The 9,770-nt window shown below is 36.9% G+C and overlaps 1 long non-coding RNA gene across 2 annotated transcripts in view; it reads right to left on the reverse strand.

Moving 5' to 3' along the window:
- Positions 1-9,243: 9,243 nt before the first annotated feature.
- Positions 9,244-9,770, reverse strand: part of LOC307152520 — a 5,418-nt gene continuing 4,891 nt past the window's right edge. For both annotated transcript variants that reach the window (XR_013820012.1, XR_013820013.1), the window contains one exon: positions 9,244-9,424. This is a non-coding gene — a long non-coding RNA (uncharacterized lncRNA). The remainder of the gene's footprint in view (positions 9,425-9,770) is intronic.

The raw sequence follows: 9,770 nt of genomic DNA on the forward strand, positions 1-9,770 counted from the left end.
ATTCGATCTGAATATATTTTTTATCTGCAGTTTTTTTTTGTATAGCCACATTCCATTTTCAATATGGGATTTTGGATTTTTTCCAAGGTCATTCTATCAGAATGATAGAAGAATCTCATTAGTTTGTTCATGAATTCCATATTTTCTTATACAGTGGAGATGCTTTATATTTCCCAAAGGGCCTCAGTCTGTTTTGTGTGAAGAACACTGTGGAGCATCGCATAGTTTGAGGTCATCAATCATTAGACTGACCTGGACTCATTTCCTGTTCCACATGCGCATCATTTCCTTCACTTCCAGTATTCTACACAAACACAGCAGTATTCTACTTCGATCACCTCTGGTGACCTGCGAATCAGACAGAAACCGTGAACAGAATGTGAATCTTTGCTTCTTCACCCTTGACCGTTTCGCATCATTTCAGCCATATTTATCATGCAGTGAAAACGATGTGAAACTTTCTTTGTAGAGCTTGAAATTGCGCTGGCTTGTGTTTTTTATAAAAAAGGGTAAATGCTGCTTTTTATGTCACAATTCTGACTTTTTTTCTCTCAATTCTGCGTTTATGATTTAGAATTCTGACTTTTTTTCTTCACAGCTCTGCTAAAGTTATAATTGTAAGTTATAAAGTCACAATTGCGAGATATAAATGTGCAATACTGAGAAAAAAGTCAGAAATCTAAGATTAAAAAGTCACAATTATTATTTTTTTTATTCTGTGGCGGGAATGAGCTTCCACAAGTTCCCGCGCTTTTGAGTTTTGTATGTACAATGCATTTGTGCACAGCTCGTAACAACAGTTTTAAAATGTAATATAACGACGATCATATTCATTATTTTAGGATTGTAAAGTATTGTATACGTATTGAATAGTATTACAGATTAACTTTTACCTGTTGCCACTTGCCACCCAGACCCGCAATATCTTTTGGAACAACGTGCAGCTCCAAATAACGCCAGCCGATTTTGGGCTCGTCAGGAAGCGCGTGTTCACTCGCGTGTTTTACTTTCCCTTTTTGAACATGTCAAGTATTTGTGTGTCTTTTAATGGGATGCACAAGGTGCCTGAATTAACATGTTCGTTTGTAGTATCTTGAGTCTTACTGTAAATACAGAGTACATTGAGCAGCTGATGAAGATGAAATGTACAGGGACCCTTATGTATTTATTGTCATGTATTGTGGGAATATTCAAATAGGTGCAAATGAATAAAGAACACTAAGAGTAATTTCAGTTTCTTTCTGCATTGTTTCTCTTGACCATTAGATGGCGCTGTTGCGCTACTTGCGTTCTGGGATTTCTGAACACTTCCCTTGTTTTTGACTTGTGGATATGGTGATCATTACCATGAAATATCTAAAAGGACTAAGCAAGATAATGTGACTGTTTTAGTTCATTATCACAATTAGTGCCATATAAATAACTAGTTTGCAGTCTTTAACAATACAAATATGTGCAAATAGGCTACATCATGCATGGAAATACTTTCATATCTACTGTATTAATATTCCAAATGCATGATTATTCTCAGTGGATAAAAGTGTCTGCTAAATGCATAAATGTAGGCTACATTTCTCATTTTCAACCAATTAATATGCAATAAATTGCTGTCCAATAAAAGTAAATCAATGTAATGTAACAGATGCAAAGCCATCAAATGTTCTTTAGTGTATGCTTATGAAATACTCAAGTCTCAGATTTACCGGTGTCTCCTCTGGATGGCAGTGTTGATGTATCTCGGATGTCTGACTGATGCTGAACCCTTGAGATCTCATCATAATAACCTCAGCTCAGTATCTAAACGCCTCAACTAAGTGTTTCAGGCGCAGTTCAGTTCAGTGATGCTACAAAACCTTCCTCTGGTGTAAATGCTGCCGTCCACAACAGTTTAATAAAAAAGTCAACTAAAACACATTTTACACACATTTCTTTTCACTTACCTGGAAATTACCAGTTAGACTATACGATTTTGTTTTCACATTGGTAAATGATTAGGACTACCACTAATATTAAAGGGATAGTTAACCCAAAAATTAAAACTGTCATTAATTACTCACCTTCATGTCGTTTCAAAACCGTGAGACTTTCGTTCATCTTCAGAACACAAATGAAGATCTTTTTGATGAAACCTGAGAGCTTTCTGTCCATCCATTGACAGCTACACAGCTGACACTTTGACTTTAAAAAGTTCATAGAAAGATCGTAAAACTTATCCAAATGAATTGAGCGGTTTAGTCCAAATAATTTCTGAAGAGACTCAATCACTGTATATGATGTACAGATTTAATTTAGGCTTTTATTCACATATAAACATTGATCAGCGAACATAAACAGAAGCTCAACTGAACCTGGTTGACGCACGAGAACAAAATCTTGCTGAAGCTCAAACGTGCTGCGTAACACAAGAATGAACCTCATTGGTTCTTGAAGAAGTTCAAATGTGATGCGTAACACGAGAATGAACCTCATTGGTTCTTGAAGAAGTTCAAATGTGATGCGTAACACGAGAATGAACCTCATTGGTTCTTGAAGAAGTTCAAACGTGCTGCGTAACACGAGAATGAACCTCATTGGTTCTTGAAGAAGTTCAAATGTGATGCGTAACACGAGAATGAACCTCATTGGTTCTTGAAGAAGTTCAAATGTGATGCGTAACACGAGAATGAACCTCATTGGTTCTTGAAGAAGTTCAAATGTGATGCGTAACACGAGAATGAACCTCATTGGTTCTTGAAGAAGTTCAAATGTGATGCGTAACACGAGAATGAACCTCATTGGTTCTTGAAGAAGTTCAAATGTGATGCGTAACACGAGAATGAACCTCATTGGTTCTTGCTGAAGCTCAAATGTGATGCGTAACACGAGAATGAACCTCATTGGTTCTTGAAGAAGTTCAAATGTGATGCGTAACACGAGAATGAACCTCATTGGTTCTTGAAGAAGTTCAAATGTGATGCGTAACACGAGAATGAACCTCATTGGTTCTTGAAGAAGTTCAAATGTGATGCGTAACACGAGAATGAACCTCATTGGTTCTTGCTGAAGCTCAAACGTGCTGCGTAACACAAGAATGAACCTCATTGGTTCTTGAAGAAGTTCAAATGTGATGCGTAACACGAGAATGAACCTCATTGGTTCTTGCTGAAGCTCAAACGTGATGCGTAACACGAGAATGAACCTCATTGGTTCTTGCTGAAGCTCAAACGTGATGCGTAACACGAGAATGAACCTCATTGGTTCTTGCTGAAGCTCAAACGTGATGCGTAACACGAGACTGAACCTCATTGGTTCTTGCTGAAGCTCAAACGCGCTGCGTAACACAAGAATGAACCTCACTGGTTCCATACCATGGATAATTTGTTTTCAAAATTGTCAATAAAGCGGTGCCAAAATACACACAATATAGTGTAATGTGACACACCAGCTACTTTTGATATCAGCTAAGGCACATTTTATTGTTAATATGGTCAATAAATCAAATTTCAGTGTACATGATGCACACAAGCATGATAATACTTCACAGATATAGTTAATGCACTTCAATACTCTTCAATTAATTTAACATCTTTTGACACTGTGCATTCTATCACACATCGGTGTAGCTCATCAATATTAATGGCTGTAGTTTTGACACGCTCTCTGTGAATGGATAAATCATTCAGAATGAAGAGGGTTTTATGCATCAGCTGCAAAGGTCACATCACTGATTCTTGAGGAGAATGTTCTCACTTTCACCCTAGTGCACTTGATAGTGCACACTACACTGAGCTGGATTCTCAGTTCTGATGATGCAATTACACCTTCACAGCACCTTTATAACCCATCCAAAGCCTGAATCACGCCCTGTCCGAGTGGAGTTTTGGTTTAGGGTCTTTTATGATTACGCTACACTATATGAGCGGTTAAAGGGCCAGGTCAGCCAAAAAATATAATTCTGTCATCATTTACTCACCCCTGACTCGTTCCAAACCTACATGACTGTCTTCCTTCTGTGAAAGAACAAAAGGAGAAGTTTAGCAGAATGTTCCCACTCTTTTGAATTCAATGATAATTAATGAGGATATTACAAAAATGAAAAAGCACTATAAAAGCAGCATTACAGTCGTAACTTTAGCTTGTGCTCTACATGTTAATTTAAGTTAAAACTCTTTGGATAGAAATAGCCTAAATAAGTTGTTATTCTCTGATGCATTCTTCTTTCCACCATTCTTTCCACTTTGCATTTTTGAATATTCAAATTCAGCAGCATAGAAAACCATTATAAAGAAAATGCTTAAAGCTACACTGTAATTTTTTAAGTTGATTCTTAGCAAAAAACACTTTGTTCTTTCAAAATGATATGTGCTCATTAATGTGTAATTACTTCTACCAACTAATTAATTATTCTCGTAAGCGTAGAATCTGCCATTTAGAATACATACGAGTCGCTCGAATGGCGGCAGCCATGTTGCGCCTCCATCTTGAAAATACATTAGCCAAAGAGGGACATACCTGGAAATTCAAGCTTCGCCTTTCGCGTTTTGACATTCAGTGGCACCGTGACGAATGCGAGGGGGAGATTACTCGCGACTGCCGGCAGATTTGAAATAATACGGCCACTGTAGGAGTTAAAACTCCCTGGGAATGGGAGGGGCTAGAAAGTAATATTCAGTTGGTAGTCATAAACAATTTCACCGCTAGATGGGAGAAAATCCTACACAGTGTAGCTTTAATGTAGCTGAATGCATTAAGACAGTGGTAGGCTATTGGAGGACCAAAGTCAGTATACCTTTCTAATAAAACATATAAAGTACAGGCAAGCACACAGAACTTGAACGCAACGCTATATTCATATTCTGGGTTTATCTTCTTACCTGTAGGCTTATAGTGTGCGTCATCAATAAGGTGTATATTGAATTTCATCTTTTATTATCACTGTCTTAAGGTGCGATTACATTTACCGTTGCTCTGCGAAATTTCGTGGGTGAAATCCAATAGTAATTCCAATAGTAATCCATGTGTCCGGAAGCTTCGCATGAGGGCGTTTAAAAACAAAAACAAACTCGCAATTGTGAGTTTACCTCTCAAAATTCTATAAGCAAAAATTGAGATATAATCTCGCAATTACAAAGGAAAAAAAGCCCGAATTGTGAGATAAATGTCACAAAAGATGTTTGTTTTTTTAAACGCCCAATGTCACAATAACCTTTTTTTATTCCATGATGGAAACAAGCTTCTCTAAATATGAGAAAGATCTGAGTGTCTAAAAAAGTAAACTGATTGGATGCTAATAAATCAATAATATTGTGTGGTTTCAGAAGAACGAGTCACATGCACTACTGTCTTAGTCACTTTATAGTGTGTAAAAGAGCAGCATAAACACAAAGTCATGCACGATTGGAGCGACACAAGCAACAGTAAATGATGACAGATATATGTTCATATCTAAGGTCTGCGAAGGACAGTGAGGATCTGCTCTATGTTTGATAGTGTGAGCACTGCATTCTGGGAGGACTTCTGCTCCTGAAGGCATATTGTTCACGTTTGTCTTCAACCGAGCAGATGAAGCCCTCTCGCTGTTCCCGAAAGCCTGTGCTTATCTGCTGTGTCAGGACACGAGGACGACTTCAGCTGTGGAAACCGCAGCGTCTGTTGCTCGAGGATGAGACAGGCACAGGACGGGCTGCTTTAAAGCACTTTAAACCCCTACAGAGGACATGCTGTGAAGGCATGACAGCGTATACAGTGTGTATTTAACACAGAGACACGTGTCAGTTCTGGGACGGCGCACCATTCATTTATTTCCATACAGAGAAAACACAGACAGGAAATGTTATCTAGAGAAAAGAACTAGATATGCATGCTCAACACAGCTTATAAAGCTCATTAGCTCAATAATGCTTTAATAAGAAATATCACATGGAATTTACACAGCACACGTACTGATTAAATCAAGAAAAAAAGCCATTATGCAAAATGACTGGGTGAGAGTCCATTTCGAGCCACTGAAAATACCAATGAATCCTTTAAACTAGTCAGAAATTGCTTGATCACTACTTACTTTCTCTCAAGATTTAGTATTATTAATATTATCCTTGCTATGTTTATGGTAGTTTCAAGATTTTTTTTAATAATTTTTGTTTACCTCATTGGAAATCTGTTTTGCTATTTTTATTTTATATTTAATTTGGCAATGAATATAATTATGATATAATGTAGTATACAATATATTAAAATATGTCATATAATATTCAATATTTAATATTAAATATTACATTTAATATGATATTAAATCATTTCTGTCAAGATTTATGATTATTAATAATTATTATGCATACTACATATTTACTGCATGGTAGTTTCAAGATTTTTTTATAAGTTTTGTTTACCTCATTGGAAATCTGTTTTACTATTTTTATTTTATATTTAATTTGGGAATGAATATAATTATAATTTAATGTAGTAAATATGTAAATTAATAATGTACATAATTTAATAATGTAAATATTAAAATATATCATAATATTCAATATTTAATATAAAATATTAAATTTAATATATTTAATCATTTCTGTCAAGATTTAGGATTATTAATAATTATTATCCTTACTACATACACTCACCTAAAGGATTATTAGGAACACCTGTTCAATTTCTCATTAATGCAATTATCTAATCAACCAATCACATGGCAGTTGCTTCAATGCATTTAGGGGTGTGGTCCTGGTCAAGACAATCTCCTGAACTCCAAACTGAATGTCAGAATGGGAAAGAAAGGTGATTTAAGCAATTTTGAGCGTGGCATGGTTGTTGGTGCCAGACGGGCCAGTCTGAGTATTTCACAATCTGCTCAGTTACTGGGATTTTCACGCACAACCATTTCTAGGGTTTAAAAAGAATGGTGTGAAAAGGGAAAAACATCCAGTATGCGGCAGTCCTGTGGGCGAAAATGCCTTGTTGATGCTAGAGGTCAGAGGAGAATGGGCCGACTGATTCAAGCTGATAGAAGAGCAACTTTGACTGAAATAACCACTCGTTACAACCGAGGTATGCAGCAAAGCATTTGTGAAGCCACAACACGCATAACCTTGAGGCGGATGGGCTACAACAGCAGAAGACCCCACCGGGTACCACTCATCTCCACTACAAATAGGAAAAAGAGGCTACAATTTGCACGAGCTCACCAAAATTGGACAGTTGAAGACTGGAAAAATGTTGCCTGGTCTGATGAGTCTCGATTTCTGTTGAGACATTCAGATGGTCAGAATTCGGCGTAAACAGAATGAGAACATGGATCCATCATGCCTTGTTACCACTGTGCAGGCTGGTTGGTGGTGGTATAATGGTGTGGGGGATGTTTTCTTGGCACACTTTAGGCCCCTTAGTGCCAATTGGGCATCGTTTAAATGCCACGGCCTACCTGAGCATTGTTTCTGACCATGTCCATCCCTTTATGACCACCATGTACCCATCCTCTGATGGCTACTTCCAGCAGGATAATGCACCATGTCACAAAGCTCGAATCATTTCAAATTGGTTTCTTGAACATGACAATGAGTTCACTGTACTAAAATGGCCCCCACAGTCACCAGATCCCAACCCAATAGAGCATCTTTGGGATGTGGTGGAACGGGAGCTTCGTGCCCTGGATGTGCATCCCACAAATCTCCATCAACTGCAAGATGCTATCCTATCAATATGGGCCAACATTTCTAAAGAATGCTTTCAGCACCTTGTTGAATCAATGCCACGTAGAATTAAGGCAGTTCTGAAGGCGAAAGGGGGTCAAACACAGTATTAGTATGGTGTTCCTAATAATCCTTTAGGTGAGTGTATTTACTGCATGGTAGTTTCAAGATTTTTTTTTTTACCTCATTGGCAGGATTTTATTCATTTAAAATATATCATGTATAATATTCAGTAGCATATTAAATGTTACACATAGTATAAAATATTATATTTTATATTTAATCATTTATCTCAAGAATTATTCATATTAATATTGTTCTTACTAGATATTTTTGTAGACTTTTTGAATAATTTTTGTTTACCTTTTTTGCTAGATTTTATAATTCATTAATAAAAGACACCATTTATCATACTGAAAATCAGATAAAACATTTTTTATTTAAGACCTGTTTTAATATATTAAACATAAAATAAATATATATACTGTATATATAATATGTAATATAAACTAATAAAACCAGTTCTAAATGTAAAGGTCTTGATATTGAAACAAGAAAATATCTAATAATATTTCAGTGAAGAGCTTTATGAAGAAAGTCATGAAACTGCTGGACCTTCGGTTTCAGAGACTGTATGAGATCTAAATGAAGTAAAATGAACAGAGATGTTAAAATATTCCATATGGATCCTTAAAACTGGAATTTTAATGAGTCCAATAATTTCACAACTCCGCACAACTTGAAATGAAGTGCTAACGTGGCTTTACTTTTAGCATGACTAGCTTCCTGCTAAGCTGTGGAGTCAGTGTTTTATGAGGCTAATGTAGCCTGCGTTCGTTTGTGAGGAACTAAATTAATTGCCGTGGGTCGAGTGAAGAGATCAGGGAGTTTCACCTTCATTCGGAGGGTTTTACACCAGCTGTGCATGAGAAAACACCATTTCTGCTCGTCATTTTATTTCTATAAACTGTTTTGCTTGCAACAGCAAAAGTTCAGACTCTCTGGCACCATTGCACAGTTTTAGCGTTCGCTTGGTTAATATAAATATCTTTGCGGCTAATATATGCAAATGTCAACATGAACGATAGTGCTAGTGATAGCATGCTAATCAAACGATAATCCCGAAAGACTTCAGACCCTAGAGACCCATCGACACCCACTTTTTCTTGATCCATTAAATGGTTTAATAAGATCTGAAGAGTCTCTTAGCGCCTCTCGTGTGATCATGACCTTTCTGACAGTGTTTGACGGTGGATGCTCATGTAATTGATTCTGTGACACAGGCCTTTTTAGTATTTTTCTACACGGCCAACATGGGTTTGTTAGCGGTGAATGAAATAACACTCTGGTGTAAACTGAATTACGTGAAATGCCATCACAAGGCGATTTTAATATTTTCATTTGGAGAATTAATTAACTGAACATGCATGAACGACATATAACGCCCCTGAGATTGAAAACAAACAACTGGATTATGAAAATGTGAGTGATGTTTGACTAATTAGAACAAACACATGCTACAAATATTACAGCAGTGGCCATACATTTCAGAAAGATTTTGTTTATTCTAGCACGTTTTCATCCTTCATAATCGCTCAGGTGTCGCACACACTGGGTCAAGGGTTACTGAGCTCACAGTGTCTGTACTTGTGAACCGGATCAATAAATTGAGCATCAAGCGATCCGTAAGGGGATAATCATTAGTTCAGACGAGAGCAGCTCTTGAAACATCAGGCTAAAGGCCGACTCTTCTCCACCTACAGAAAACACATCGTGTCTAAGGTTAGGAAGTGACACTTTCACAGCCTCATCAATGGCGTGAACGTTTTGTTCTTCCCAGAGTTCACTGTTAACTTTGTCCCAAGCACACGTTGGATTGTCTAACAGGGGATTGGCTTAATATGTTGCGATTGCAATTTGAATGTAAGGAAATAGAATGAATTGCAATTTAAAGAAATTCATATGGCTGTCATTTTTAACTAGAAATACAACGTTTTGTTCAGACAGACTTTTGTTTCTGGTTTGACCTGTTTTGAAATAAATGTAAAAGGCATTACATTTTGGGGATGGATGGATGGATGGATAGACAGACAGACAGATAGA

This window comes from Squalius cephalus (genome assembly GCF_949319135.1).
Source record: "Squalius cephalus genome assembly, chromosome: 24".
NCBI classification, from domain to species: Eukaryota; Metazoa; Chordata; class Actinopteri; order Cypriniformes; family Leuciscidae; genus Squalius; species Squalius cephalus.